This window comes from Pelmatolapia mariae, linkage group LG13 (assembly GCF_036321145.2).
Source record: "Pelmatolapia mariae isolate MD_Pm_ZW linkage group LG13, Pm_UMD_F_2, whole genome shotgun sequence".
In the NCBI taxonomy this organism is placed as follows: Eukaryota; Metazoa; Chordata; class Actinopteri; order Cichliformes; family Cichlidae; genus Pelmatolapia; species Pelmatolapia mariae.
The window spans coordinates 1,998,786-2,011,096 of NC_086238.1; positions in this window are offsets into that span (position 1 = coordinate 1,998,786).

The following is a 12,311-nucleotide window of genomic DNA, read 5'->3' on the forward strand; positions in this document are numbered from 1 at the left end:
AGTTGGCATATGCTCAACAGACGCCTTCTATAAATATATGATGGGATACTCCTTTTCTAAGATAAAAGTATTTTTGTTGCAAATTTTTCCCAGCACTAGCAACTTATTTCACAAAGATAAAGATGATGATAATTTTTTGTGATCTTATAAGACTTATAGTAGCTTATGTGCAGCAATGGTATAAAAGCAAAGTTTAAATGGAAAAACAAAAGGGAACAATACGATATAATATAAATAAATAAATCAAGTTTAAAAGTAGAGAACAGTTCATAAGAACTGGGAAAATCGAGTAGCACTTTTCAGTTCTGACCTGCATTAGGATTATTGTTTTATTGGTGACTTTTTTGTACAGAGCAAACTGAAAAGTTTGTGTTTCAGTATTTTTGTTTGTTTTTTTACCTGAATGAAAATGTTTAAAGGTCTCCTGAGGTGAGCACAAGGCCAGATTTCTCACCTGTTTGCAGGCAGCAGTTTTATTTGCACTACTACACCATCACCAGCCTGGGGTTCGTTGAATGCTTTGATATTAAGCAGGCACAGTTTTTCAGCAGGTACTAAAGGCAGGTCATGGCTGAAAGGGAATGCTTCTGTGCTGGTGTTGTAAGCCCGGTAGCCTTAGCTACAGCCAGAGCCAGGACTGTAATAGCATTCTCAGATGGGATCCGTTATGATGACTGCATGCCTGCCTCGCTCCTTCAGTTCTGATTTTGTGATTAAATCACCAGACTGCTTTTCTTCCAGTTTTTTTCTTTTTCTTTTACTTCAGACTCACTCTCTTTCCTCCTGTCTCTTACTCTTTCCACCATCCCCTTCTTTTCCATCTTGCCTACCTTCTTGTTTCTGTTTATTTCTGTCTTTATATCTTTTCCTCTTCTCCCTTTTTCTACCTTCTTCTCTATGTGCATATATATATTTGTAAAGATATATCGGTCCCCTGTGGTTCCCCCTCATTCACATGCATGTTCTGTGAGCCTCAGCCATTGGAGTGTACATAAAACCCTGCTCTTTATGGCCAGACATAAAAGAGAAAGGAGGGAAAGAGAAAAGAGAGAGATTTTCTTCTGTTCCTTAAAGACGGGACGCTCTGATCTCACTTGTAACGGATTAACCTTTGAAGCACCCCCTTTTCATTTGGCTTTTTGTTTCTCTTTCGCTCTTGTAACTTCCGACACAAAGGCAATTTTGTCCTGACTAAAAAGGGCAATCTACTGTTATCTAGGGCATGTTGCGATGGTGAATGAAAAATTATTTTTTTCCATCTCTTTCTGTCGCACTCTTTGCCTCTCTCTTGTCCCTTTATGACTGGGTTCAAGGGGAGCACAGTGGTGCTTTGCTGAATAAGTAACCAACCAACGGGCCAGTGGAATTGTGGGAATTCATGGGAATCGCTATAGGGACGGGGGTTCTTGTAGCACGACTTCCTGTCTGTCTAATTCAGGAACACTCAGGGGTGCTTGAGCTTCCTCCGTGCTTTCCCTGACTAGGCTGCAGCGGAAAATTTTTGTCTTTGTATAGGATGGGGTTGAATACACCCACAGGGGCCAGTAAACTTCGGAGTCTCCATTGTCTTTTATGGTGACCAAGGTCCAAATATGAATATGCATATTCATAAGGAAGGGTTCAGTTTTCATGGTCCCCCTAAAACTCCTCCCTACCACTCTTTATTCATCTTTTCAGAATGGCTGTCTGTCTCATTTTCAATTCCAAATGAGGCCTTCGGCATATGAAAGGTCACTGTGTTACACGCTTAAAGGTTTTAAACTTGTAGAAAAAGGGAAAAAAAACCCGTATAATTACATAGTTTGCCTATGTGATTCTGTGATTAGTATTGGATGATTATTTCTGGAGACTGAAAATGTGTGGGTTGATGCCAAGAGGTGAGTCTCAGTGGGCTTTGCGAAGACAAAAGTACTTAACTGCTCTTTTCTTTTACAAGGTCAGTATATTATTATTTCCTCTGAACTTGCTTCTGTAGTTAAATTGTGAGAGACCAAATCCCACGCTGTCTGGCACAGGGAGCCCTCGCTTTCTTGTCAGCATTCATATTCAGTGCAATCACGAACACCCTAATAGATCTTGATGTTGCTCACTGAATGTGGAATTGAACGCTGAGGATCGGTGCAAGCCTACGCTGTTCAGTGAAAATCAGAGGCAGTATTATTAATGGTAGTGAGCATATTCTCTGTCAAGTGATGAGACGTTGCTAAGTTGACCCTGCTTGCTTGAAGGGGTACAGTTACATGTGAAGACAAGATGTGTCAAGCTTACACAGTGCAGGCAAGCAAGGAGCTACTGGATGATACAGGGCATGTAGGAGGGTGCTGCTTTATGTTATCATTTAAACACTGGAAGCCACTTCCATGAATGCTTCCTTAAACATTTTAATAATAATAATAATAATGAATTGCATTTATATGGCGCTTTTCGAGACCTTCAAAGCGCTTTACAATTCCACTATTCATTCACTCTCACACACACTGGTGGAGGAAAGCTACAGTTGTAGTCACAGCTGCCCTGGGGCAGACTGACAGAAGCGAGGCTGCCATATCGCGCCATCGGCCCCTTTAGCCATCACCAGTAGGTGAAGTGTCTTGTCCAAGGACACAATGACCGAGACTGTCCAAGCCGGGGCTCGAACCGGCAACCTTCCCTACTCCTTTGTCCATGCATGGCAATTTTCTGATGTTCCATAAATACATAGTTTGATCTGCTTATAGTTGCTGAATGGATTCATGGATGTGGCGCTGTTCCTAACCCTTTTACAGTTTTTAAAAACGATTTGTTATTAATCAAACACAATATTTATGCAATATTGGCATTTTTTTTAAAGTTCCTGTTACATATATAGTTATGAATGAATATTTCAGTGGCAAATGAAATTCAGATTGACAGTTTTTGATCTATAGAAACGTATTTATGGAATTGCAGCCCAGAAGAACCACCGTAGCTCTGAGTACTGAAAGCTGAAAGGTTGTGTTCCGCTCGGGTATTTTTGGAGCAGTCTTTTTCAAACTGAAGTTTCTTGTGATAGTTACTTGTGCTCATACTGCACATATTTATTTACTTTTTTTCTGCTTGACACTGAAATGGAGTGGGAAATCTTTGGAAGCAGCATTGTGACTGCCATGTTGTACCATAGCCGTTGGTGTTGAAATACAGGTTGCTCTTCTCTGCTTGTTTTTGAGAGTTTGGTATTTCCCTTTAATGGGACCCAGGCCACAGCTTGCTACCTTTTCACTCCAGGACTTTTGTGGTATGCCTCATATAGTCACTAAAGGCAGTTTCACACCTATAGTTTGTTTTATATGATCGGAATCAGTTGATGAGTTGTAATCTCTTAGCTTTTTGCCATGGTTTAGTTTCTTTTCACACAGAATAAAATTAAAGCAATGTCCATGAGGCCCAAAATGTGTTACAACAAAATGCATGAGAACATTCAGTCAGCTTATTGGCCAGATGTGTCTGGGGTGGGAACAACAAAAGTAACAGGAAGAAGGTGCTGTGTTCTAGACTAGTGGAAAACGTGGAAAATTTAGCATTGGGATTTATCAGCACTTTTGGGAAACTGGGGCTCTGCATGTCCATGATTCTCTGCTACACCCTAGAACAGCGGTCCCCAACCCCCGGGCCTCGGACCGGTACCGGTCCATGAGTCGTTTGGTACCGGGCCGCGAGAGTTGAGGCTCAGGTGTGAAATGTATGGTTTTCAGGGTTTTTATCAGTTTTTAGCGTTATTTTGTTATCGTTTTTATCGTTAACTCGGTTTTCCTGGGTCTTTTCACGTGTGTTATGAATAAATCTTCTTTTTTTCGGTACCGGTACTAGTTTTATTTTGTTGTATTTATCCGCGACACCTTAAAGGCCGGTCCGTGAAAATATTGTCGGGCATAAACCGGTCCGTGGCGCAAAAAAGGTTGGGGACCGCTGCCCTAGAAAGTATACCTGACTACAGGAATGTGCTCAGCTCTGGTCTGGAGTTTGTTTGCAATCTGTATTTTTTATTTTTTTTTCCCTACTACCGCAGTTTTGGAAGTCGGAGAGGTCTTACCCACTTTGCTGTGTCTGATCCCAGTAAAGTGACAACAACCTGCCTTTGTGGGCGGGGTCTAACATCATAGTGCGAGACTGGAAATCTGGACGCGATCATTACAAAGGCTGAGAGTCAAGGCCATTATCTCCACTCCCCCTCTGGTGAGTTATGGGTCGTCTGTCACGGGGGCCCAGTGTCCGAGACCTGTCACTGTGAAAGATGAAGGGGTCCTTGCACTCTCCAATGAGCCGTCCGTGGAGATGCCCGCGACAAACGACCCATGAGCAGAGACACACCTTTCATCAGTGAGAGCGATGAGAGCAATGGGATAACTCTGGTGTGTGTGTGTTGTGCAGTGTGTGCATTAGAATTGACCCTTTAAATACCCTTCCCCCTTTTCCATTTTTCTTTTTTTCCTTAACACGGAAAAGCCTTGGGAATGCTCAGCACTGTTTCTTACTCCCTGCTGACAAAAATGTAATCAGGCAACCTCTGTCTAGTTTAACAGTGTAGTATCATTGATTCATAGAGCCCGGGTACTCATTAAATCGTTTCTATACTCTAGGAACAAAAGAACAAGAATGATGTAGATAATTAAGTGTAATTTCATGGGACTTGCTTGACTCTGTGGACGAAGATGCTCATTATAAATGCGTGGACAAAATAAGCGACACATCTGATGTTAGACTATCTCAAGGAAGCACCCCTATATCGGATGATTCCACGCATCACATTTTACTTAGAGTGCCCTTGGTCACAGGAATCAGGCAAAAAGAGGCAAGTTTATTTATATAGCATCTTCAAAACACCACATTGATTCAAAGTGCTCTACAAGATAAAATTAAAACAGATGTGATCAAAAATGTATGAATTAAGAGTAGATTAAAAAATGGTCATAAAATGAGATGTTTTAGTAGTACAAGTGGAGTTAAAGAATGTAAAGGTGCAAGTGTAAAGGTACATTGAGCTGATTAATTAACGGTGATGTGGAATAATGCATTTTTTTTTAGCTTCTTTTTGAAAATGATGAAGTTGAAGTAGATCTAAACTCCATGGGCAGTTGGTTCCAGTAGTGAGCAGGATAGTGGCCATTTAACCTTGTTCAGTTTTAGATCTAGGCTCCAACTGGTGACTAGGGCCCAAAGGACTTTTTTGAACTGCAAACGATTTCATTTTATGTCTTACATCTCTTGCATGGAGATAAATTTGTGAGTTTGGAGTGATGTGACCCCTATTCTTAGTTTTTGTGATTTTGGGCTCCTGCTGCATTCTGAACCAATTTTGAGTGTTTAATAGTCTTTTTAGGAAGGAGGAGAGCAGTGCAGTGTAGTTAACCCTACAGCAGATAAAGTTATAATCTGCTGTAGATCTTGCCTTGACATATAATCTCTGTTTCTAAAATGTCCAAAAACTGATGTGTTAAAGGCTTGATATAGCAAAGCTAAGGTTCTCGTCCATACTTGCACCAAGATTTTTCATGCATTAAAAAAAAATAGGGGCCCAAGAATTGATCCTTGCAGGGTTTCTGTACAGCATGGAAGTTTGCCGCACTATACTGTGTGTCATTCAAGGAATGTGGAGGTCATTGGTGGAGACTTGAGCCTTGATTATACAGTGCTGCGGACACAGCTGGATAGAAGAGTCAAGGAGTCCTTCTTGTTATACTTTCAAGTCTGCTTGAAGTCCGTGCAGTTGGTACATTGTCCAAGGAGTCACGAAAAATTGTGCAGTGGACCCAAGCAGACTCGCTCAAGACATAAGGGCAGAGCACAGATTTGTATCCATGTCTACTTTTTTTTATTAAGTCTTTCCATCAACTCAGCTCTTTGTGGTTGCAAATTTTTAACAATAGATTAGTTGCTGTTCTTTAGTCTGAAAACTCAGGTTTAAAATTAATTAACTATTTTATAAGAATGGTTTAGTTGGGAATCTAGACTCCAGTCTCATCAATCTCTGCAAAGATGCTAAATGTAGAAATTGTTGACGAGTAAACATCCCCATCAAGAATACAGGTAGGGCTGTTGGAGGAGTTAAAACAGCAGGCAGCTGTGGGATTGACAAATTGACAAATTTGCACCTTGGATAAAGCACCAACTGGGGAGTGTGTTTGGTACATTAGGTAAGGAGAATGAGAAGACTTACACGTGTGCTATTTTGCAATGGAGCTTGGTTTATTTACAAAAATCTTTCTCAAGCTGTAACCACACCGCGATTGACAACATTGTTACCATTTAAGACAATATCACTTTAGTGCTGTGAAACTTTTGCAAAGCTTATAAAGTTTATTTTATGAAGTTTAAATTTTATTCATCCTCTGCATGCATGACATACCGTACATAGAAACATAGAAAGCTTTTGTTATGAGCTTAGGCTTCAGTCACACAGGTCAACAGACCCCCCCCCAAGCGACCACAGTCAGTAAGGAAAAATTGTAATCCCACTCTGGTTGGGGAGTGGTTGCTGGCACTGGTTAGGTGAAACATGCTGCAAACAGGTATATGGTGCTGCAACAAAAATCTCCTCGTGATTGTTTGCTAGCAGATCGCTATGGTTGCTGGTAGTTTCCAACGAAGATGCTGACTTGTTTTAAGAGACTCGTCACTGATCACTTAAAAAAAAGTGTGGCGCAAACCGGAAATGGTGAGTGTTTGCCTTCAAAGTAGAAGCTTCTCCTTTTGAAACATGTTAGTTGCAGTACCAAAATGTGGAAATACAAAATCTGAAAAACTTTTACGCCGTTTTTAAAAAAAATTGCATACCAGAACTTTTAACTGTTGTTTTGCACCTTAGTCCCATTTTCCTTCAATACAAACAAAGAAATAATTTGGTCAATAATTTGTCATTTGGAATTTTGATGATGAAGGGTAGGGAGTGCTGTCCAATGTGCTAGTCAAACCCTTTGATGGCCCATCAGAACAGAGTAGTCCGAAGTCATCAATAAGAACAATTTTTACTGATTTTTAGTGACCCCCAGGTTTTCAGTTTGTCACCAGTCTGTTGGTCTTTTGCTTGCCCAGTTTTATTTGGTAGATGTTTTTTAATCTGTTACCAGCTAGTTTAGGTAATTTGTTATGTTTTTTCTTCAGAATAAATGTGCGGCATTTAAAGTGACACTTTAAATAATTTACCTTTGTTGTCTTCTGCCTGTTTATCTTTGCTCTAGACAATTGCGCTACTAGATAAATGATGACTGTGTTTCACAACAAATCCTTGTTTATAAAAAATGTTTTAATCATTGCAAGGGATAATATGCTGCTTTCCATGGCAACCTTTTTGCATGCAGGAAACAGAAGACCGCAGATGTATAGGAACATGATTCATAAAACGATTTTGTGCAGACTGTGGGTACACACAGCAATTATACCTTGACTGAAAGCAAACAGAATTTGCGGCACATGTAACCCCTGAAGGTCTGCACCGCACATGAATCACCAGAATGTCTGAATATAGAAATGATCCTGATTATTTACATACAACATAGTGTATCCGCATGTGTATAAATAAACATGCAGTTTCTTATTTCCTGTCTTAATACATGTTTTGAAGTAAGTAATAGCTATGTGTGTGCTCATGGGGGATGTGTGTGATGTAATAATTTATTTACATATTCCAGGTATAATTTTTCATCCTGTCAATGGGAGCAAAGTAAAAAATATTCCCCTGTGTGGTTTGAGGCTTCTTAGCATATGCAGCAGGAACTCCCAGCAAGAGGAAGTCTCTCTAACTAATGCGCTTATTTAGAAAAGATCAGCCAGTGTCCCTCCTCCTTCTAGTTTGGCAGGAGAATCTGCAGTTGCACTGGTTTCTATTAGGATTCACAGACTCTCTCCAAACCCGTTTCAGTGGGTCTCTCTCAAGTCTAGTGAAGTCCATCTCCTCCCTCAGTTTTTCTTTCTTTTCACATTGGCATACAACCTGATTTAAATCATTCTCGCATCCCTCCCTTTCTTGTACCTTCTGTCATTATCTCATCTTCTTTAATTGCCGCCCTAAAATTGGGACTACAAGTCCTCCCTTCCCATTCATCCTTTTCCTTTCCACCACTCTTTCCAGTTTCCAACCACACTGTCCATCTTCTTTCAACCTTCATCCTCGCTCTGATTTACCCTGAATCACTTCTCATTCTTCATCCACCCCTCCTGTACCTCCTCTCCTTCCTCTGTAGTAGTACTGTTTGTAGCTGGTCCTGGAGTACGCTTCGGGCAGAAAAGTAGGCCAGGATTACTCTTGCTGGCTTGTCCCCAGTGAAGCATGTGCTGCATGTGTGCCTGCGTCTGTCTGTGAATTTGTATGTGTGTTTAGGCCTGAGAGAGAGTGGGCATACAGGCTGGTCAGCCAGCAGTTGGGGTAGAGCTGGGCATATGGAGCCTTGGTATTGGGCCAGCAGGTATTTTTCAGCGTCTGCTCTCTCCTTCTTTGTTTAATATTTCCCGGCTTCTTGCCGTCCTGGCCGCAAAATCCTGTTTGTGCTGCCAGCACAGAACTATAATCTCAGATGGAATATCATTTCTGTCGGATGAACTTAATGTATGTTTAGAACATCAATTTTTAAAGAGGTCATGTGAAAAAATGGCCATCTTTTCTGAATGGATTTACAAGAAGTCAGAATAATTCTGACAGGGCCCTGAAGTAGGCTCAGGAAAGGTAGCTAAATCTACAAACTGCAAACTCTCAATTTGAGAAACTGGATGTAAAAAAACACAACAAAACCTTAAGAATATTTCCTTTATTTACTTTATCGTGTCAGTATAGATACAGTAAAAAAGATTTTATTGTCTGTGCATTTTGGAGCTCTTTACACAGGTGGGTTTTAAAAAAAAAAGAAGAATAGTGTTAAGGATATAAAATAGTTTTTATTTAAATTGCAAACTGATTTAAGTTTTGATTTTAAACAGTTTCAGTACACCTCGTATCTAAGGTAATGAGACGACTGCCTCATGTTTTGGCAACAGGCTGTATTCTATTACTACCCTATATGGTTGCAACACACACACACACACACACACACACACACACACACACACACACACACACACACACACATGTGCAGGTGCACACAAATCCACACAGAATGAACCTCATTTTCAATCCCCATCGCCTTGAACTTAATTGTTCTCTTAATTAGGTTGCAGAGCAGTGCTTATGGCTGGAGGGAACACAAGCATGTACAGTAATTGTGTAAGCGTGTATATGCATACGTGTGTGTGTGAGAGAGCTAGTGTGTATCCATTATGCATACATGGAATGTGTGTATAGGTTTGTGCACATGAATTTCTTTCACCTCTGTGTATTGCACGGCGTGCCTGGAAGAAGTGGAGCTCTGATCTGTGAGCACTGGTAGCTCCACAGAGAGGAATACATGCCAAAACCCAAATTCCCCAGTATCCTCTGACACTCACCACTTTCCCCCTCCTGAATATTATCTCTACTGTACATAGTATCCACTCCACACTCTTTCTTTCAAATAGTGATTTCGTGTGATTTCCCCCCTTATTTTGTCCACTCGGTAATAAAATGTTTTGTATTTTAATTGTTTTCATTGACAAAAATATTGTGACCACCTCATTATTTTTTTCCTTGTCCTATTTCTTTTTCCATTAGATATGTTCAGATGTATTTGTTTTAATTATAGATTTTTTTTTATAAGTAGAAAACATTTTCTTTAAACTTTCCATAGAAGTCTAAAGGTTAGAAGCTGAATCAAAAAGATCATCATCAGAATTGATAGCCGTTTGAGCCTGGTGGCTTTAAACAGCTTACCCTTGGTAAGCTGTTTAAAGGCCTTGGTGAAAACTGTGTGTGGAAAAGAAGAAGCTCACCAAGACGGACTTGTAAGGTGAGCTTATGGGAGCACTGCCTGGCTTGTTCCAAATAAAGTAATGTGAGATCGTTGTCCTGTGGGCTGACCACCTGTCAGGATTGGCACAGTGTTCAGGACTGGGTGGAAGGCAAAGGTGCAGTCTTGAGATGTGTACCGACATTTCACAGATGAGGAAAAAGCCAAAATAACTTGAACTCCATACACAGCACCATGCCTCCAACCAAGCAACTGAATATGGATTAGGCCCTTTTCTTTGCATGAGAAAAGGGAAGAGGGAAGCCCTGCAAAAGGGGGGGTAGATGCTGGAAAGATAGATACCAACCTTAGCATACTGTCACCATGACCCCAACTCAAATAAGAAGCAGAAAATGGATGAATAGATGAATGCCACATATGAGGATGTGTGACAGGTCTCTGTGCAGAAGCCAATTTAGAGAGAAGTGGGCACATATTGAGTAATGGTTAGAAATTTAATAACTTTCATCTGGTATTCAGTGTTGCTGGAGACAGTGTAAAATATCTATTAGGGTGTAATGAAGCACGAGTTAGTGTTGTATCTTTTAGAGATATAATGATGTGATACTCATAGTCCATAGCAGTTGAATCCCCATAATGACACTGACATTTTTAGGCCTGTATTTACCCTTCACATTGTTTCTCTTGTGGCTTTATATGCCATGCAATAGGTCATAGAGAATGAATTATACTTTACTGTTTGTTTTGACCCTTAATTATTAGGCCAAACTTTCCACTTTTACTTTCCAAATGAAAAAGCAAAAATCACTAATAAATACACCAAAAACACATAATCTGGCAGAAGCAATCCTTTGTATTTTCCTTTATTGCCACATTGCAGGCAGTATTTTCACCAGTGTAACTGAAAGGTTACACTGGTGACAACTACAGATAGTTGTCAGGCTTGATGCTCTGCTTGAAGGACACTATGTTAGAAAATGGGCCAAGTGCATGCAAATATCATTCTGCTGCTCTGCAGCTGCAAGCAGTGAAGCCTGATTTTATTTTATTTTTTATAAGTATACGTGGTACATCCTACCCTGCTTTGAAACTTGCAACATTTTTTCATAATTGCTTCTCAACAGTGCTCCTGCCTAACATCTATGTGGCCATATAAGCCTAGTACAAAGTCATTTCAGCACAGTAATTCAGCTCCCTGGTGGAAATATGATTAAAACTCAAAAACATGGCTCTGTCCAGGTGAAAGTGTTTAATGTTTAGTGGAGTAGCTGCGCAGGTGAAAGTGTTTAGTGCTGGATAATGCAACCTCTCTTGGCCCCCCGCTTTTCCAGCTGTTCATGATTATAGTTTCTCTCGTTCTCCTTTTCTCTTTGATTGCTTCCCTATGTATGTGAAGATTAGCCAGGAAAAGGACATTTTATATGGTATAAAGCACAATGTGCTCTATTAATCTGTTCACTCAAAAAAAATCCTTACGACGGTCATTGTTTTCTTTTTGTAATGGCTAATCAAAGAATACCCATTATTATACATCATTATCAACTGTTTTAACTGTTTATATCAGTAGTTATTCAAGCATGATGCTCCTAATCAGTAGTGCAGAAAATCAAAGTAATAAAAACCAGTGTGTGTTCTGAAAATTCAGATAATTTTAGAAAACAACAGTTAGTTATAAAATGTTACTCTCTCTGACTCATTCTTTAGTCTTCACATTACTTTTGGTTCCACAGTATCCACAAAGGGCGGAAGGTTGAGATGGGGGTGTCTCTGTAAGCATCCAGTCTATATCTTTCTGCTGGCTAATTAACTGGTATTTTATCCAGGGCCTGAGCTGCACTGATGGGGGATAAGCTAGCCTTTGACGGGGTAAGGCAAGCGTAGCGGCTCCTAATCAGGGGGTCTGCAAGTGGGGCGGAAAACACCTGTTCTGGGTACAGGTGTACACCCAGCACATGGCTGCACTCTTTTGCCCTGAGTCCCATTCCCTCCCTCCAGCCCTCTCACTCTCCTTCTCCTTTTACATCGTTGCTGACTCACATTCCTGCACTGTGTTTGACTCGGTTTTCTGTGTACAAATTTTCCTTCCACACACAACAGCTAACCCTGTTATTGCCTCGAAATTGTGCACAATGTGTCCTTTTGTGTCTTCAGCATGACCCACCAGATTTACAGCAATAGTGAGATGAGTCTGTCACGCCCGACTTGTAAATAGGGACATTTTAATGCGCTGAGTAAACATAATTTTGAGTGTGTGTTTTTAGGGGCTAGACCTAAAAAAGCAACAAAACCGAGCAAAGCTCCAAAAACATCTCATGAAAAGCTCTTTCCAGTAGCTCTTCTGCTCTTTTGGGATTTCATTTGGAGCAATGGTTCACTGGGTGACGGCACAGACACCACCTTAAAACAGCAGTATCTGACATCCTTATGTGAGAAGCCCCCCCTCCCCCCAACACACACACACACACACACACACACACACACACA